Below are 19,821 nucleotides of genomic sequence, written 5' to 3'. Positions count from 1 at the left end.
TCTGGCAGTTCCAAAGTGACACAAATCACTGTAGCGTGCTGGGGTCTGGTTTGTGCCTATCGAGCTGTAATTGATCACAGTATCACAGTATCACAGATTTCTAGGTTGGAAGAGACCTCAAGATCATCGAGTCCAACCTCCGACCTAACACTAAGTACTCCACTAAACCATATCGCTAAGCTCTACATCTAAACGTCTTTTAAAGACCTCCAGGGATGGTGACTCCACCACCTCCCTGGGCAGCCCGTTCCAATGCTTAATAACCCTTTCAGTAAAGAAGTTCTTCCTAACATCCAACCTAAACCTCCCCTGGCGCAACTTTAGCCCATTCCCCCTCGTCCTGTCACCAGGCACGTGGGAGAATATACCAACCCCCACCTCTCTACAGCCTCCTTTAAGGTACCTATAGAGAGCGATGAGGTCTCCCCTGAGCCTCCTCTTCTCCAGGCTAAACAACCCCAGCTCCCTCAGCCGCTCCTCGTAACGCTTGTTCTCCAGACCCCTCACCAGCTTGGTCGCCCTTCTCTGGACTCTCTCGAGCACCTCCATGTCCTTCTTGTAGCGAGGGGCCCAAAACTGAACACAGTACTCGAGGTGCGGCCTCACCAGAGCTGAGTACAGGAGGACAATCACCTCCCTACACCTGCTGGCCACACTGCTTCTTATACAGACCAGGATGCCGTTGGCCTTCTTGGCCACCTGAGCACACTGCTGGCTCATATTCAGCCAACTATCAACCAGTACTCCCAGGTCCTTCTCGGCCAGGCAGCTTTCCAGCCACTCATCTCCCAGCCTGTATCTCTGCTTGGGGTTGTTACGCCCCAGGTGCAGGACCCGGCACTTGGCCTTGTTGAACTTCATACAGTTGACCTCAGCCCATCGGTCCAGCCTATCCAGATCCTCCTGCAGAGCCTTCCTTCCCTCGAGCAGATCGACACACGCACCTAACTTGGTGTCATCTGCAAACTTACTGAGGGTGCACTCGATCCCCTCATCCAGGTCATTGATAAAGATATTGAAGAGGACTGGCCCCAGCACTGAGCCCTGCGGGACTCCACTAGTAACCGGCCTCCAACTGGATTTGGCTCCATTCACCACTACTCTTTGGGCCCGGCCATCCAGCCAGTTTTTAACCCAACAAAGCGTATGCCAGTCCAAGCCACGAGCAGCCAGTTTCTTGAGGAGAATGCTGTGGGAAACGGTGTCAAAAGCCTTACTGAAGTCAAGGTAGATCACATCCACAGCCTTCCCCTCATCCACCAAGCGCGTCACTTGGTCATAGAAGGAGATCAGGTTCGTTAAGCAAGACCTACCTTTCATAAACCCATGCTGACTGGGCCTGATCGCCTGGTTGCCATGCAAGTGCCGTGTGATGACATTCAAGATAATCTGCTCCATGAGCTTCCCTGGCACTGAGGTCAAACTAACAGGCCTATAGTTCCCCGGCTCTACCCTCCGACCCTTCTTATAGATGGGCGTCACGTTTGCTAGCCGCCAGTCGACTGGGACCTCCCCTGATAGCCAGGACTGCCAATAAATGATGGAAAGCGGCTTGGCCAGCTCCTCCGCCAGTTCGCTCAGTACCCTCGGGTGGATCCCATCCGGCCCCATCGACTTGCGTACATCCAAGTGCTGTAGCAGGTCGCCAACCATTTCCTCATGGATAGCGAGGGCCACATCCTGTTCCCCATCCCCTTCCACCAGCTCAGGGTACCGGGTATCCAGAGAACAACCGGTCTTGCCGCTAAAGATTGAGGCAAAGAAGACACTGAGCACCTCAGCCTTTTCCTCATCTCTTGTCACTAAGTTTCCCCCCGCATCCGGTAAAGGATGGAGATTCTCCTTAGTCCTCCTTTTTGCGTTGATGTATTTGTAAAAACGTTTTTTGTTATCTTTAACGGCAGTAGCCAGATTGAGCTCCAGATGAGCTTTGACCTTTCTAATTTTGTCCCTGCACAGCCTCGCAACATCCTTAAAGTCCTCTTGAGTAGCCCGCCCTCTTTTCCAAAGATTATAAACCCTCCTTTTTCTCCTAAGCTCGAGCCACAACTCTCTGTTCAGCCAGGCTGGTCTAGTTCCGCGTCGGCTCGTCTTTGGGCACATGGGGACAGACCGCTCCTGAGCTATTAAGATTTCCTTCTTGAAGAGTGCCCAGCCTTCCTGGACTCCTTTGCCCTTCAGAACCTCCTCCCAAGGGACTCTGCCAACCAGTGTCCTGAACAGCTCAAAGTCAGCCCCCTGGAAGTCCAAGACAGCGGTTTTACTCGTCCCCTTCCTGACATCGCCAAGAATAGAGAACTCTACCATTTCGTGGTCACTCTGCCCAAGACAGCTCTCGACCACCACATCTCCCACCAGTCCGTCACTGTTCGTGAACAGAAGGTCTAGCGGGGCACCTCCCCTGGTAGGCTTTCTAACCAGCTGCGTCAGGAAGCTATCTTCCACGCTCTCCAGAAGCCTCTTAGACTGCTTTCTCTGGGCTGTGTTGTACTTCCAGGATATGTCTGGGAAGTTGAAGTCCCCCACGAGAACAAGCGCTGACGATTTCGCGGCTTCTGCCAGCTGCCTGTAGAACTCCACATCAGTCTCCTCAGCCTGGTTTGGCGGTCTATAACAGACCCCCACCGGGAAGCTTCCCTTGTTGGCCTTCCTTCTGATCCTAACCCACAGGGACTCAACCTTATCATTCCCAGCCTCAAGTTCCTCAACATCTAAACACTCTCTAATATAGACAGCCACGCCACCACCCCTTCTGTGCTGCCTGTCCCTTCTGAAGAGCCTATAGCCAGGCATTGCAGCACTCCAGTCATGAGAGTGGTCCCACCACGTTTCTGTGATGGCAACCAAGTCATAGCCTGCCTGCTGCACGATGGCTTCCAGCTCCTCTTGTTTGTTACCCATGCTGCGTGCATTAGTGTAGATGCACTTCAGCTGGGCCATCGCCTTCTTCCCCAGCTTTGCCATTGTTCCCCCCGGCACAGCTCCAACAAGCCTAATTTCAGCCCCATCCCCCTTCTTTCCTAGTTTAAAGCCCTCTCAACGAGCCCTGCCAGCTCCTGGGCTAGGATCCGTTTTCCCCTTAGAGAAAGGGACCCGTCTGCGGTCACCAGGCCGGGTGCCGAGTAAAGCGCCCCATGGTCAAAAGAAACAAAATTTCTGTGCTGGCACCAGCCTCTGAGCCACGTGTTAATCAGGTGGGCTTTCCGTGTCCGCTCGGTACTCCTCCCTGCCACTGCAGGGATAGACGAAAACACCACCTGTACTCCCGCTCCATCCACTAACCTTCCCAGACCCAGGGGGTCTTGTGGGTGAAGTGCAAATGGGGACACTTCAATCTGAGCAGCCTGGCCTGGTTGTTTTGCTGTTTTTCTGCGGCCCTGCTCAGGTCCGTGAGCATCCCCGTGGTGCACTTTCCAACCAGCTTCTCTACCTGGTCGGCAAGATCTTGCCCCAGTGCAGCAGCCCACATGGGTTGGCCCCTGTGCTGCCAGCAGCCCTGCTTCCATTGCTTGAACCTCCTGCACAGGGCATTTGCCACCATCCAGGAGTCAGGAGAAAGAGCGAGCGTTTTTCCCAGTCTGCCATATCTAAAGGCAGCTGGAAGAGGGGAAACATAACCCCCATTTTTCAAAAGGGAAAAAGGAAGAGCCAGGCAACTACAGGCCTCAGCTCTGTGCCCAGTCAGATCATGGAACAGATCCTCCTGGAAAAGATTCTAGGGCACATGGAAAAGAAAGAGGTGAGTGGTGAACAGCCAGCATGGCTTCACTAAAGGTTTGCCTTGACTGACAAACCTGGCGGCCTTCTACAGGGGGCCTACAGCATTGGTGCGTAGGGGAAGAGCAACTGACATCATCTACCTGGACTTGTGCAAAGCCTTTGGCACTAGCCTGCACCATATCCTTGTCTCCAAGTTAGAGAGACAGGGATTTGATGGATGGACCACTCGGTGGGTAAGGAATTGGCTGGATGTCCACACTCAAAGAGTTGTGGTCAATGGCTCAGTGTCTCGGGGGAGGCCAGTGAGAAGTGGTGTTCCTGAGGGGGTCGCTGTAGGGACCGGTGCTGTTTAACATCTTTGTCGCTGACATGAGCAGTGGGATTGAGTGCCCCCTCAGCAAGCTTGCAGACACCAAGCTGGGTGGTGCTGTCAAGATGCTGAAGGGAAGGGATGCCATCCAGGAGAACTTTGAAAAGCCGGGGAGGTGGGCTTGTGTGAATCTCCTGAGGTTCAACAAGGCCAAACGGAAGGCCCTGCATCTGAATTAGAGCAATCCAAAGCACAAATACAGGCTGGGCAGAGAATGGATTGAGAGCAGCCCTGAGCAGAGGGTTCTGGGGGTGCTGGTTGCTGATCACCTCGACATGAGCTGGCAAGGTGTGCTTGCAGCTCAGAAAGCCACTCGTAGCCTGGGCTGCACCAACAGCATGGTGGCCAGCAGGGCGAGGGAGGGGATTGTTCCCCTCTGCTCTGCTCTCGGGAGACCCCACCTGGAGCATTAATCACCCGTGACCAAAGGGACAGTGGGGGCCAGCAGGGCACGGGGACGGCACCAGGAAAAGGGAGGGAAGGCAGCAGCATGCACGGGGCTGTGCCAGCTCTGGTCTGAATCACACTGAGACATTTTCTGTGGTATGTTCCATCTATTTTATTGTTCTTTATTTCATAAACTGCAAGACGCCTGCTAGAAGCGCCGGGGGGGCGTCCTCTTGCAGGGCTGGGGAGAGTCTTGGGCACTGCTCGCCCGGGTGCGCTTCCTGGGGCGCCGGGACCCCCGAGTCAAGCGGTGAGGAGTGGAGGGTCTGCGCCTGCAGGCCCGGGCAGAGGGACCTGCTGCTGCCTCCTGCCCCAGCTCTTCACGGGGCTCTTCCTGCTCCCTGGGGCTGTCTGCAGCTGGGACTTCATCAGGACCCCCACGCTGGAAAGCGCTGGATGTGCCGGGGATCTGGTCCGTGTCAGGGTCTTCAGAGCTGCTTGAGGGCGCAGGGCTGGTACTGAAGGCTCCCTGCGCTGGAGCAGCGTGCCCAGAAGCAGCTGCAGGTCTGGCCTCCTGCGCCCTGGCAGGGCGGCTGCTCTCGAGGCCCAGCAGCCTCCGTGCGTCCTCGCCGCAGAGAGCCACGATGGTGCCGACGAGCCCGTCGATGAGCGGCACGGTGAGGGGCCCCAAGGCGGGCTGTGTGTGCTGAATGATGGCGTCCCTGTCCAGCCCCATCACACACAGGGAGTGCAGGAGGAAGCTCTCTGCAGCTCTCGCCTGCCACCAGCGTGTCCCATAGATGGCTGAGAGCTGGCGGCGAAGCCAGGGCAGCACAGGGTCGAGGATGTCCCTGCGCTCCCTGAACAGCACGGCCCAGTCCTCGGGCAGGAGGCCGCCCACAGCAGCGCGGGGATCGGGCTCCGCATCCCTCTCCTCGGCTGGCACAGAGGACGCAGCCGGCGCTGCAGGGCTGTGGGGGGCGGTGGCGCTGCCTGCCTGGAGGCCAACAGGTACGGGCACTGCGGGAGGGGAGACGATGCATTCCAGGTAGTCTTCGTCTCCCCGCACGGAAACCTTGATGGTCCTCATGCCCGTCCTGCAGAGTGGGCAGCTCGCCTTCAGTTTTGCCCAGCGCTGGATGCAGCCCAGGCAGAACCGGTGGTTACATGGTGTCGCGTAGGCCACGTCCTTTCGCCCCTCCCGGCACACGGGACACGTCCACGCCTCCTCCGTGGCCATGATCTTCTCGTTAAGGTGCGCTGGGGAGAGCTGATGGTGATGAGCTGCTCCCCTGCACCGGCACTGCAGCAGCGGGTATCGCGCACGCTGCGAGGAAGAGAGAAGGTCACTGGCTGTGCCCCGGCCCCTCAGCAGGAACCCCCCCGGCCCCAGCCCCACGGCTGGGTGGTCCCACGTCCCCCGCGGGCCGCCCCGGGGCACGTGTCCCCACACAGCTCACCTGCGCTGCTGCAAGTGCTCCTCACAGGGCCCCGGCTGCCTGAGCCAGGCAGGGCCGGGGAAACACAGGCACTGCCTGCGGGGACGGGCACTGAGAACAGCTGCCGACGGCCCCACAGCACAGCTCCAACAAATCCTTGCTCGGCGCTCCAAGCCTCGCACAAACGCTCAGCGGGAGTCCAGGCACGAGCCAGGCTGGGGTGGGCTCTGCCTGCGCCCCAATATGAGCAGCGAGGGCCGTGAAGTCACAGCCCGTTGCTGGCTGACCTCATAGCCCATGGCTCTGGGTGACCTCAGAGCCCATGGCTCTGGATGACCCCCACAAACCAAGGCACGTGTCTGAGAGCATTGCCCAGACGTTTTGTGAACTCCAGCAGGCCTGCTGCCCTGACCACTTCACTGGGAGGCCTGGTTCAGTGGCCAAGCCCCGTGTCAGTGAAAATCTTGTCCTCACCTCCAGGCGGACCCTCCCCTGTCACAGCTCCATGCCATTGCCTCGAGTTTTGTCAGCGTCCCCAGAGAGCAGAGCTTAGCGCCGGGCCCTCCGCTCCCCTCGTGAGGAAGCTGCAGGCCGCCATCAGGCCTCTCCTCAGTCTCCTGCAGGCTGAACAAACGCAGGCACCTCAGCCGCTCCTCATCTGTCCTGCCCTCCAGACCCTTCACCACTTTGATTGGATGCTCTCTCTCGAAGAGCTTTATGGCCTTCTGATAGTGCCGTGCCCAAAAGTGCACACAGGACTCGAGCTGATGCTGAAAGAGCGCAGAGCAGAGCACAGCAATCCCTGCCCACGACCGCCTAGCCATGCTGTGCTGGAGGCACCCCACGATGCCGTTGCCCCTCCTGCCTGCCAGGGCCCACGACTGACTCACGTTCAACTTGCCGTCGACCAAAAGCCCCAGAGCCCTCTCTGCAGGGCTGCGCTCCAGCCTCTCCTCCCCCCAGACTGTCCGGACAGCCAGGGTTGCCCGTTGCCAGGTGCGCAATCCCTCACTCGCTCTCGCTGAACCTCATCTTGTTGGGGATTGCCCAGCTCTCTGATTTGTCAGGATCTCTCTGCAAGGCCTTCCTCCCCTCCATCGAGTCAGACGCTCCTCCCAATTTAGCATCGTGCCTAAATGGACTCAAGACGCCCTCGAGTCCTGCGTGCAAGTCACTTAGGACAACATTGAAGAGAACTGGCCCTAAAATGGAGGCCTGCGGAAGCCCCCTAGCGACTGGCCGCCAGCCCGATGCAACCCCATTTACCATAACTCTTGGAGCCCGACCCGTCAGCCACTTGTTCAGCCATCGCATTATGCATTGCTCTAGCTGTGTGCTGCTCAACTTCTCCAGAAGGAGACAGTGAGAAACAGTATTGAAGCTGTGCTGAAATCCAAACAGGTGCCATCAGCTGGCTTCCCTTGGCCAACTAGACGGTTGAGCACTTCCGAAAAGGAAATCAAGTGCGTTAAGCAGCACTTTCCCCTCGTGAACGTGCGTTGGCTGTGATCAATGACTGCATTGTCCTTCAGGTGATATTAAGAAGTCCCAGAATACTTTTCACCATATTTTTACCATTTCTCCCTCCCAATTGATTGGGGGGAATTGAAAAATCATATAATAATAATAATAATAATAATAATAATAATAAAGAGAAAATCATATTTGTGTTCCTAAGAAGAACAGGAATAAAAGAATAGGGAAGGTAAGCGAGGCAAAGTGCAACCACTGACCAGCTGCTGACAGATGTCCATCCCATCCCCAAGTAGCAGCCCTCATACCAGCCTGGCCTAGCAGTTCGTAGTATTAATTCTGCACCATGCCCTGTGTTATGCAATATCCTTTGGCCTTTTGCAATGTCCCTGCGTGAAGCATTTTGTACACAACAGAAGCAAATCTGCTCCCATCCACTGCTTTCTCTGTAGAATGTAGAATTCCGGCCACGTTGTTATAAATTACTCCTTTAGCCAGAAAGAATTACTTTATTGAGTAAGCGATCAACAAGCAAAAGAGCGCTGGGCGGCCGGGGAGTCCGTGCTCCTCCAAACGGCGTGCGCCCCCCCCCTTTTCACAGTCCCTTATATCACCGAGTTCTTCCGGGGTTACGTAGCCCCCTTCCTGGTACTGCGGCTGCGTCGACTGTTGTTAGGGGGTCGTCTCCCATCCCTCTGGTGGTCGCACGGATGAAGGCTGTAGTCTTCCTCCGCTTGGTATGTGGTGTTTTTCCCTCCTTAACGGTCATGTTGGTTTGTCTTAAGATAGGACAGTAGGTTATCAATTTTGCAGTTATAGTATTTACACAAAGTTCTCTCAACTTTCCGTCCGAGACAGCAACAGGCAGGGAGCCTCAAGGTCCTTATAGCCACCTGGCGACTCCCTTTGTTCCTTCTTAATATAGCCATGGGAAATAATGAACAAACATGCTTCATACACCACAATCCCTCCTTTTTCTTTTAGTTAGTTATTTTGTTCATTAATTCCTGGTATGCCTGTCTGCTGAGCGTTAGAGTTTCAGCATCCTCACTCGTGGTTATGGCTTCATATTTGGCACTGGTATGCATCAAATGTGCTGCCTCTAAACGTTTTTTTACAATCGCGATTACTCGATTAAGAATACATGGTCCAAAAGTTAGACTTAACCTTTATAACGACAAAGGTCCCGCTATTGTCGACAGTAAACTTGTAAGCCAGGGTGAATAATTAAACCAAGATTCGTACCAATTCTGCTTAGCCTCATTTTCTCGTTTTCTTTTTTCTAATCCTTCTCTGAGCTTCATCATTGTATCCCTCACTACTCCAGTGTGGTCTGCATATACACAGCATTCTTCTTTCAAGGCGGCACATAATCCACCATGTTGTAAATACACCAGATCTAATCCTCTATGATTTTGCAAAACAACTTCCGATAATGACCTTGCCGATTTTTCCAGGGCAGTAATTGACTGTTCAACTCGAGTTAAGTCTTAATCTACAGCCACACGTAGGGAGGTGAACTCCTGACTTTGTCTGACCAGAGAGGCAACTCCAGTGCCCACCCCGGTGCCTCCCAGAATTATCAACGTTTCCAATGTTATAGCCGTGATTGGTTCTCTTTTTGTTAAGTGGTTCTCTGCTACCGTGTGCCGTGTATATACGCAGTCTTCAGAATGGTATAGAATTCTTGGTACAATTATCACCTGTATACAGAAATCTTGAGACACATTAAAGAGTTCAAGTGATAAACAAGGGGTAACACCTATCGATGAGCAGACCCATCTAGCGTTGTTTGCAGGAATTAACCACCTTTCTCTACTTCCTGGTGTAACCTTCTCCGTAATACTGCATAGATGGAGCTTCTCACTAGGGATTGTACCTACACACCTGCCATTCCCAGTTACTTCCGTCAATGTTATTCCTACATCCCTCCCCCAATTGCATTGTGGAGGGTTGGGGTTCTCTAAGGTTGGGGTTCTCTAAGGGGAAAACAGATCGTAGCCCAGGAGCTGGCAGGGCTCGTTGAGAGGGCTTTAAACTAGGAAAGAAAGGGGATGGGTCTGAAATTAGGCTTGTTGGAGCTGTGCTGGGGGGAACAATGGCAAAGCCAGGGAAGAAGGCGATGGCCCAGCTGAAGTGCATCTACACTAATGCACGCAGCATGGGCAACAAACAGGACGAGCTGGAAGCCATCGTGCAGCGGGAAGACTATTACTTGGTTGCCATCACGGAAACTTGGTGGGACCACTCTCATGACTGGAGTGCTGCAATGTCTGGCTATAGGCTCTTCAGAAGGGACAGGCAGCACAGAAGGGGTGGTGGCGTGGCTCTCTATATTAGAGAGTATTTAGATGTTGAGGAACTTGAGGCTGGGAATGATAAGGTTGAGTCCCTGTGGGTTAGGATCAGAGGGAAGGTCAGCAAGGCAAGCATCCCGGTGGGGGTCTGTTATAGACCGCCAAACCAGGCTGAGGAGACTGATGTGGAGTTCTACAGGCAGCTGGCAGAAGCCGCGAAATCGTCAGCGCTTGTTCTCGTGGGGGACTTCAACTTCCCAGACATATCCTGGAAGCACAACACAGCCCAGAGAAAGCAGTCTAAGAGGCTTCTGGAGAGCGTGGAAGATAGCTTCCTGACGCAGCTGGTTAGAGAGCCTACCAGGGGAGGTGCCCCGCTAGACCTCCTGTTCACGAACAGTGATGGACTGGTGGGAGATGTGGTGGTCGAGAGCTGTCTTGGGCAGAGTGACCACGAAATGGTAGTGTTCTCTATTCTTGGCGATGTCAGGAAGGGGACGAGTAAAACCGCTGTCTTGGATTTCCAGGGGGCTGACTCTGAGTTGTTCAGGACACTGGTCGGCAGAGTCCCTTGGGAGGAGGTTCTGAAGGGCAAAGGAGTCCAGGAAGGCTGGGCACTCCTCAAGAAGGAAATCTTAATGGCTCAGGAGTGGTCTGTCCCCACGTGCCCAAAGACGAGCCGGCGTGGAACTAGACCGGCCTGGCTGAACAGAGACTTGTGGCTCGAGCTTAGGAGAAAAAGGAGGGTTTATAATCTTTGGAAAAGAGGGGGGGCTACTCAGGAGGACTATAAGGATGTTGCGAGGCTGTGCAGGGACAAAATTAGAAAGGTCAAAGCTCATCTGGAGCTCAATCTGGCTACTGCCGTTAAAGATAAAAAAAAAAATGTTTTTACAAATACATCAACACAAAAAGGAGGACTAAGGAGAATCTCCATCCTTTACCGGATGCGGGGGGAAACTTAGTGACAAGAGATGAGGAAAAGGCTGAGGTGCTCAATGCTTTCTTTGCCTCAGTCTTTAGCGGCAAGACCGGTTGTTCTCTGGATACCTGCTACCCTGAGCTGGTGGAAGGGGATGGGGAACAGGATGTGGCCCTCACTATCCATGAGGAAATGGTTGGCGACCTGCTACAGCACTTGGATGTACGCAAGTCGATGGGGCCGGATGGGATCCACCCGAGGGTACTGAGCGAACTGGCGGAGGAGCTGGCCAAGCCGCTTTCCATCATTTATTGGCAGTCCTGGCTATCAGGGGAGGTCCCAGTCGACTGGCGGCTAGCAAACGTGACGCCCATCTTCAAGAAGGACTGGAGGGTAGAGCCGGGGAACTATAGGCCTGTTAGTTTGACCTCAGTGCCAGGAAAGCTCATGGAGCAGATTATCTTGAGTGTCATCACGCGGCACTTGCATGGCAACCAGGCGATCAGGCCCAGTCAGCATGGGTTTATGAAAGATAGGTCATGCTTGACGAACCTGATCTCCTTCTATGACCAAGTGACGCGCTTGATGGTTGAGGGGAAGGCTGTGGATGTGATCTACCTTGACTTCAGCAAGGCTTTTGACACCGTTTCCCACAACATTCTCCTCAAGAAACTGGCTGCTCGTGGCTTGGACTGGCGAATGCTTTGTTGGGTTAAAAACTGGCTGGATGGCCGGGCCAAGAGTAGCGGTGAATGGAGCCAAATCCAGTTGGAGGCCGGTCACTAGTGGAGTCCCCCAGGGCTCAGTGCTGGGGCCGGTCCTCTTTAATATCTTTATCGATGACCTGGATGAGAGGATCGAGTGCACCCTCAGTAAGTTTGCAGATGACACCAAGTTAGGTGCGTGTGTCGATCTGCTCGAGGGAAGGAAGGTTCTGCAGGAGGATCTGGATAGGCTGGACCGATGGGTTGAGGTCAACTGTATGAATTTCAAGAAGGACAAGTGCCGGGTCCTGCATCTGGGGCGTAACAACCCCAAGCAGAGCTACAGGCTGGGAGATGAGTGGTTGGAAAGCTGCCTGGCCGAGAAGGACCTGGGAGTACTGGTTGATAGTTGGCTGAATATGAGCCAGCAGTGTGCTCAGGTGGCCAAGAAGGCCAACAGCATCCTGGCCTGTATAAGAAGCAGTGTGGCCAGCAGGTCTAGGGAGGTGATTGTCCTCCTGTACTCGGCTCTGGTGAGGCTGCACCTTGAGTACTGTGTTCAGGTTTGGGCCCCTCGCTACAGGAAGGACATGGAGGTGCTCGAGAGAGTCCAGAGAAGGGCAACGAAGCTGGTGAGGGGTCTGGAGAACAAGTGTTACGAGGAGCGGCTGAGGGAGCTGGGGTTGTTTAGCCTGGAGAAGAGGAGGCTCAGGGGAGACCTCATCGCTCTCTACAGGTACCTTAAAGGAGGCTGTAGAGAGGTGGGGGTTGGTCTGTTCTCCCACGTGCCTGGTGACAGGACGAGGGGGAATGGGTGAAAGTTGCGCCAGGGGAGGTTTAGGTTGGATGTTAGGAAGAACTTCTTTACTGAAAGGGTTGTTAGGCATTGGAATGGACTGCCCAGGGAGGTGGTTGAGTCGCCATCCCTGGAGGTCTTTAAAAGACGTTTAGATGTAACGCTTAGTGATATGGTTTGGAGAAGGACTTGTTAGTGTTAGGGCAGAGGTTGGACTAGATGGTCTTGGAGGTCTCTTCCAACCTAGACGATTCTGTGATTCTGTGATTCTGGGGTTACGTGAACAGGTGGCCTCTCCCAGATCCCCAGTGGCGTCATAATATGGAGGCCTTATATCAAGGCATAACCAGCAAGGTTTAGGGATGTTGGGATTTGTTTGATTCAATAGGTAATACCTAGCATCCATGATTTTCCACATGTTATTCTCAGTCATCTCTTCATTTTTTTCATATTTTTGGCCTACTGATTTATTAATGACCTTCAGAGGTTTTGGGCTATTTGGAGTTCGTATTTCAGAAGCTTGTGTAGGTTGAATTCTTAAAACATTTCCTGACAGTTCTTGGTTTGGTCCTACCCGTTGGGGGTTCTTAATCTCTTCTTTCCTTATATATATTATCCCTCCCCTATCAGCTCCGGATTCATGCAACCTAATTCCCCAGCGTTGTCCTAGGGTCCACCTTTGATCTCCCGGTTGGGTAACATTGATGTATATGAATTTGCAATCTGACCTGGAGAGGGTGGCGTAATGCTGTAGTTCGCCCTTATGGTTACATCCGGGTGGCCCGTACCCACCTTCAAATATTTGTCCGCTCCAGCTCCGGGATTCCAGTCTGTGGCAATAGTCTCACAACCCCAATAGGCACAAAATATTCATGTGGATAGTTACAATACGGTCTTCCCGGGTTAGAACTTGGGCACATATAGAAGCTCAATTGACCACAACATCTGTTAGGTACATTTTTGCCCCATGTCACAAGGTCACACAGTAAGACCTTAAAATTAGGGCCCCCAGCGGTGATTATTTGCTGCACAACATGGTAATCTTCCCATCTAATTAGGCTCCCAATAAAAGGTTGATGAGGGTGCGCAGACCCAGGAAAAGTGCAAACACTTACACCTATTACTATGTATCGCAAAAAGTGGATAGGGCCCATTCCCGGAGGTTTTTTTTTTTTTCCTTTTTTTTTGTTTTTTACCTGGTCACGCAGTTCCCCGCCGTTTCACTCTCTGCCTCGCTTGTCAGTTCGGTTGCGGCGAACTACAAGGTGCGGGTTCTTCTCGGCAGCAGTAGTGCTCTTCAGGGGTGTTTCTCGGTTAGCTGCAACCTCTTGCCTGTTACCGATCACACAGAGCCCCCCTCCTCCCCCTTTTTACCATACATAGACAGTGACAGTATATATTATACTTATCGAGTCCGTTTCAGAGTGAGCTTTAAGTCATCAGGGCCTGCGACCGCTTCCCATTCACTTGTCTGGATTGGTCCCTTCACACGACTGGCATGCGCCCACCCCTTCTCAGCCGTCCGGATAGCTGTCTCTGTGGTAAGTAAAACAACATAGGGGCCTTCCCACCGTGGTGTTAAAGATGTTTCTTTCCATGTCTTAATTAGAACCTTATCTCCAGGCTGTATTCTACGGATTGCTATATCTAACGGGGGACGCTATGCCACCAAGCCTTTCGCTTGTAATTCCCTCCGTCTATTCATAAGCTGTATTAAATAAGGTGTTAATTGAATGTCCTGTATCTGGGGGTGATCAGATGGCATCTCTAGATCATAAGGCATACCGTATAGCATTTCAAAAGGTGAGATGCCGACATCGGCTCGAGGCTGTGTTCGAATATTCAATAGTGCAAGCGGTAAACATTTCACCCAGGAGGTTTTTGTCTCCATCATAAGCTTTGTTAGTTGCTTTTTAATTTCCCCATTCATTCGTTCTACCTTTCCAGAGCTTTGAGGGTGCCACGGAGTATGATATTCCCAACTTGTCCCCAAGGCTTTCATAGTTTCTTGGGACACTTTTGATATAAAGTGCGGGCCTCGGTCAGAATCAATTTTTCCTACAATCCCGTACCTCGGGATAATGTTTTCTAATAGTATTTTTACCACAGCTTGGGCCGTTGTTCTCGTTGTCAGGAAAGCTTCCACAAAGTGCGTGAGATGGTCTACAATCACTAATAAATATTTGTACCTTCCTACTTTTGGAAGTTCTGTGAAATCCAATTGAATTCTGGCAAAAGGTCGGTGTGCTAATTCCCGACCTCCTAACACTCTTTTCCTCATTTGCCGGGCATTCACTCTCTTACAGACAAGACAATCATGCACAACTCCTTTTGCTACATTGTATATTCCAATACACATATATTTTGTAGCGAATTGATCCACTAGTGCTTGAGCTCCCCAGTGGGTGTTCTCATGAAACCTCCGTAGCACTCGCACAGCTGCAGACTTAGGAAGCATTTCCCGTCCATCAGGCAATACCCATTTACCCCCATCTATTTCTTTTATGCCCATTGGAGCCATTTTATCCTTTTCTGGCTGCGTAAAACAGAGTAATGCATATATGGGTCCATGTAAATAACAACGTGACTAAGTGCACAGTCCAAACGCTTCTTAAACTCCAACAGGCTTGGTGCAGTGACTACTTCCCTGGGGAGCCTGTTCCAGTGTGCGACAACCCTCTCAGTGAAGAACCTCTTCCTGATGCCTATCCCATCCCCAAGGAGCAGCCCTCATTCCAGCCTGGCCAAGCACGTCATAGCAATAGTTCAGCACGATGCCCTAGGTTATGGAATATCCTTCTGGCTACTTCAGCTCAGCGTCCTGCTGCTGTCCCCTCCCAGCTCCTTGTGCACCGCAAGTCTCTTTGCTGGCAGACAAGTGCTGGCATAACCCGTGCAATAGTGTCCCTGGTTAGGTCCTGCTCTCCATGGCAAGCCCCTCACACATCACATTGGTTTTTCACGTTGACAGTAATGAGGTAGCAAAGAGAAATCCAAGAGTGATCAAAAGGGACTTTACGGCTTTGCAGCAACTGGTTGGAGGATTAGGTGCACGAGCAGTGTTTTCCTCCGTCTTTCCAGTAGCAGGTATCAATACCGAAAGGAACACGCAGAGCCAGCAGATGAACAAGTGGCTGCGAGGCTGGTGCCACCAACACGGTTTTGGGTTCCTTGCTGCTGGGAAGGTCTACATGACACCAAGCCACCTGGGCCCTGGTGGGAAGCACCTTGCTCAGAGGAGGAAAAGGATTTTTGTCCTGGAGTAAGCAAGGCTGATTGTCAGGGCTTTAAACTTAGATTCAGAGGCGGAAAGGGACAAAGCCAGGCCTGCCAGCGATAAGCCATGGACTGCACACCAAAACCGGAGGGACCATGTGCTAGCAAGACCCTTCAGTGTGCCCAGCGAGGGGCTGGGTTCAATGAAGCACGTCTAAACTATTCCCCTCACCAGCTTCGTTGCCCTTCTCTGGACTCTCTCGAGCACCTCCATGTCCTTCTTGTAGCGAGGGGCCCAAAACTGAACACAGTACTCGAGGTGCGGCCTCACCAGAGCCAAGTACAGGGGGACAATCACCTCCCTAGACCTGCTGGCCACACTGCTTCTTATACAGGCCACGATGCTGTTGGCCTTCTTGGCCACCTGAGCACACTGCTGGCTCATATTCAGCCAACTATCAACCAGTACTCCCAGGTCCTTCTCGGCCAGGGAGTTTTCCAAAAACTCATCTCCCAGCCTGTAGCTCTGCTTGGGGTTGTTACGCCCCAGATGCAGGACCCGGCACTTGGCCTTGTTGAACTTCATACAGTTGAACTCAGCCCAAAAACGTCTGGGCAATGCTCTCAGACACGTGCTTTGGTTTGTGGGGGTCACCCAGAGCCATGGGCTCTGAGGTCACCCAGAGCCATGGTCTCTGAGGTCAGCCAGCAACGGGCTGTGACTTCACGGCCCTCGCTGCTCATATTGGGGCGCAGGCAGAGCCCGCCCCAGCCTGGCTCGTGCCTGGACTCCCGCTGAGCGTTTGTGCGAGGCTTGGAGCGCCGAGCAAGGATTTGTTGGAGCTGTGCTGTGGGGCAGTCGGCAGCTGTTCTCAGTGCCCGTCCCCGCAGGCAGTGCCTGTGTTTCCCCGGCCCTGCCTGGCTCAGGCAGCCGGGGCCCTGTGAGGAGCACTTGCAGCAGCGCAGGTGAGCTGTGTGGGGACACGTGCTCCGGGGCGGCCCGCGGGGGACGTGGGACCACCCAGCCGTGGGGCTGGGGCCGGGGGGGTTCCTGCTGAGGGGCCGGGGCACAGCCAGTGACCTTCTCTCTTCCTCGCAGCGTGCGCGATACCCGCTGCTGCAGTGCCGGTGCAGGGGAGCAGCTCATCAGCATCAGCTCTCCCCAGCGCACCTTAACGAGAAGATCATGGCCACGGAGGAGGCGTGGACGTGTCCCGTGTGCCGGGAGGGGCGAAAGGACGTGGCCTACGCGACACCATGTAACCACCGGTTCTGCCTGGGCTGCATCCAGCGCTGGGCAAAACTGAAGGCGAGCTGCCCACTCTGCAGGACGGGCATGAGGACCATCAAGGTTTCCGTGCGGGGAGACGAAGACTACCTGGAATGCATCGTCTCCCCTCCCGCAGTGCCCGTACCTGTTGGCTTCCAGGCAGGCAGCGCCACTGCCCCCCACAGCCCTGCAGCGCTGGCTGCGTCCTCTGTGCCAGCCGAGGAGAGGGATGCGGAGCCCGATCCCCGCGCTGCTGTGGGCGGCCTCCTGCCCGAGGACTGGGCCGTGCTGTTCAGGGAGCGCAGGGACATCCTCGACCCTGTGCTGCCCTGGCTTCGCCGCCAGCTCTCAGCCATCTATGGGACACGCTGGTGGCAGGCGAGAGCTGCAGAGAGCTTCCTCCTTCACTCCCTGTGTGTGATGGGGCTGGACAGGGACGCCATCATTCAGCACACACAGCCCGCCTTGGGGCCCCTCACCGTGCCGCTCATCGACGGGCTCGTCGGCACCATCGTGGCTCTCTGCGGCGAGGACTCACGGAGGCTGCTGGGCCTCGAGAGCAGCCGCCCTGCCAGGGCGCAGGAGGCCAGACCTGCAGCTGGTTCTGGGCACGCTGCTCCAGCGCAGGGAGCCTTCAGTACCAGCCCTGCGCCCTCAAGCAGCTCTGCAGACCCTGACGTCCAGGAGATCCCCGGCACATCCAGCGCTTTCCAGCGTGGGGGTCCTGGCGAAGTCCCAGCTGCAGACAGCCCCAGGGAGCAGGAAGAGCCCCGTGAAGAGCTGGGGCAGGAGGCAGCAGCAGGTCCCTCTGCCCGGGCCTGCAGGCGCAGACCCTCCACTCCTCACCGCTCGACTCGGGGGTCCCGGCGCCCCAGGAAGCGCACCCGGGCGAGCAGTGCCCAAGACTCTCCCCAGCCCTGCAAGAGGCCCCCCCCCCGGCGCTTCTAGCAGGGCTCTTGCAGTTTATGAAAAAGAACAATAAAATAGATTGAATACACCACAGAAAAAGTCTCGGTGTGATTCAAACCAGAGCTGGCACAGCCCCGTGCATGCTGCTGCCTTCCCTCCCTTTTCCTGGTGCCGTCCCCGTGCCCTGCTGGCCCCCACTGTCCCTTTGGTCATGGCTGATTAATGCTCCAGGTGGGGTCTCCCGAGAGCAGAGCAGAGGGGAACAATCCCCTCCCTCGCCCTGCTGGCCACCATGCTGTCGGTGCAGCCCAGGCTACGAGTGGCTTTCTGATCTGCAAGCACACCTTGCCAGCTCATGTCGAGCTTCTCAGCAACCAGCACCCCCAGAACCCTCTGCTCAGGGCTGCTCTCAATCCATTCTCTGCCCAGCCTGTATTTGTGCTTGGGATTGCTCTAATTCAGATGCAGGGCCTTCCATTTGGCCTTGTTGAACCTCAGGAGATTCACACAAGCCCACCTCCCCGGCTTTTCAAAGTGCTCCTGGATGCCATCGCTTCCCTTCAGCATGCTGACAGCACCACACAGCTTGGTGTCTGCAAGCTTGCTGAGGGGGCACTCAATCCCACTGGTCATGTCAGCGACAAAGATGTTAAACAGCACCGGTCCCTAGAGCGACCCCTCAGGAACACCACTCCTCACTGGCCTCCCCTTAGACACTGAGCCATTGACCACAACTCTTTGAGTGTGGACATCCAGCCAATTCCTTACCCACCGAGTGGTCCATCCATCAAATCCCTGTCTCTCTAACCTAGAGACAAGGGTATGGTGCAGGCCAGTGCCAAAGGCTTTGCACAAGTCCAGGTAGATGATGTCAGTTGCTCTTCCCCTACGCACCAATGCTGTAGCGCCACTGTAGAAGGCCACCAGGTTTGTCAGTCCAGGCAAACCTTTAGTGAAGCCATGCTGGCTGTTCACCACTCACCTCTTTCTTTTCCATGTGCCTTAGAATAGTTTCCAGGAGGATCTGTTCCATGATCTGACTGGGCACAGAGCTGAGGCCTGTAGTTGCCTGGCTCTTCCTTTTTCCCTTTTTAAAAATGGGGGTTATGTTTCCCCTCTTCCAGCTGCCTTTAGATATGGCAGAATGGGAAAAACGCTCGCTCTTTCTCTTGATTTGTGGATGGTGGCTGTCCTGGTTCCAGTTAGTACAGAGCTAATTTTCCTCATAGTAGCTGGTAGGGTGCTATATTTTGGATTAGGATGAGAAGAGCGCTGATAACATGCTGATATTTTAATTGTTGCAGAGCAGTGCTTACACCAGGCCAAGGACTTTTCGGCTTCTCGCTCTGTCCTGCCAGCGGGCAGGCTGGGGGTGCAGCAGGAGCTGGGAGGGGACAGACCCAGGACAGCTGACCCAAACTGGCCAAAGGGGTATTCCATACCATCTGGCGTCATGCTAAACAATATATAGGGGTGGCTGGTCGGGGTGGGGGGGCCGGCTACTCAGGGATAGGCTGGGCATCGGTCAGCGGGTGGTGAGCAATTGCATTGTGCATCACTTGTTTCATACACATTATTATTATTAATACTATTATCATTAACACTATTATTATTATCACTATTATTATTATTGTTATTATTTTTTTCCTGTCTTAATAAACTGTCTTTACCTCAACTCTCAGGCTTCACTTTCCCGTTTCTCTCCCCCATCCCAGAGAGGGAGGGGGGAGCGTGAGCGAACGGCTGTGTGGTGTTTAGCTGCCGGCAGGGTTAAACCACAACAGTCCTTTTGGCACCCAATGTGGGGCTCGAAGGGTTGAGATATCGACAGATTTGACCAGAGTGTGTTAAACTAAAATTGGTATAAGTAGTGGACCTGCTTAATAGTTGCTAGTCACCATGTTGATTGCCTTAATCTCCAGTCTGCTGTGCCTGTTTTCCAAATTGAGTTTTACAGCAGGTTACTTTCTGTATGTGCTCCCTGTCGCTCTGTTTATCCTTTCCGGGCCCTGGTTTAAGATTGTTGTGGTACTGTGCGGTGTAACAATGGCTTATGAAATGATGAAATTTCTGGTCATGACTCTAACCTGGTACTTGTACTCAGCACTGACGTCGACTCTATACTTTGGAACCCATATCTCAGAAACTATTAGCAATTACACCTATTGCCTTTTTTCGTCAGGGAGCCAATCTGTGAAGGGGACAGGGGAAGACATGTTTCCCTACCTGTTCACTCTCCCTTTCTCCTTCACCACCCTCTTATCCCCCGAGCTAGTTACGGTGGTTCTCCGAGATGTTGAATATCCTTGGGATACTCA

This window comes from Anser cygnoides, chromosome Z (genome assembly GCF_040182565.1).
Source record: "Anser cygnoides isolate HZ-2024a breed goose chromosome Z, Taihu_goose_T2T_genome, whole genome shotgun sequence".
In the NCBI taxonomy this organism is placed as follows: domain Eukaryota; kingdom Metazoa; phylum Chordata; class Aves; order Anseriformes; family Anatidae; genus Anser; species Anser cygnoides.
Note: the sequence above shows the minus strand (reverse complement) of the source record.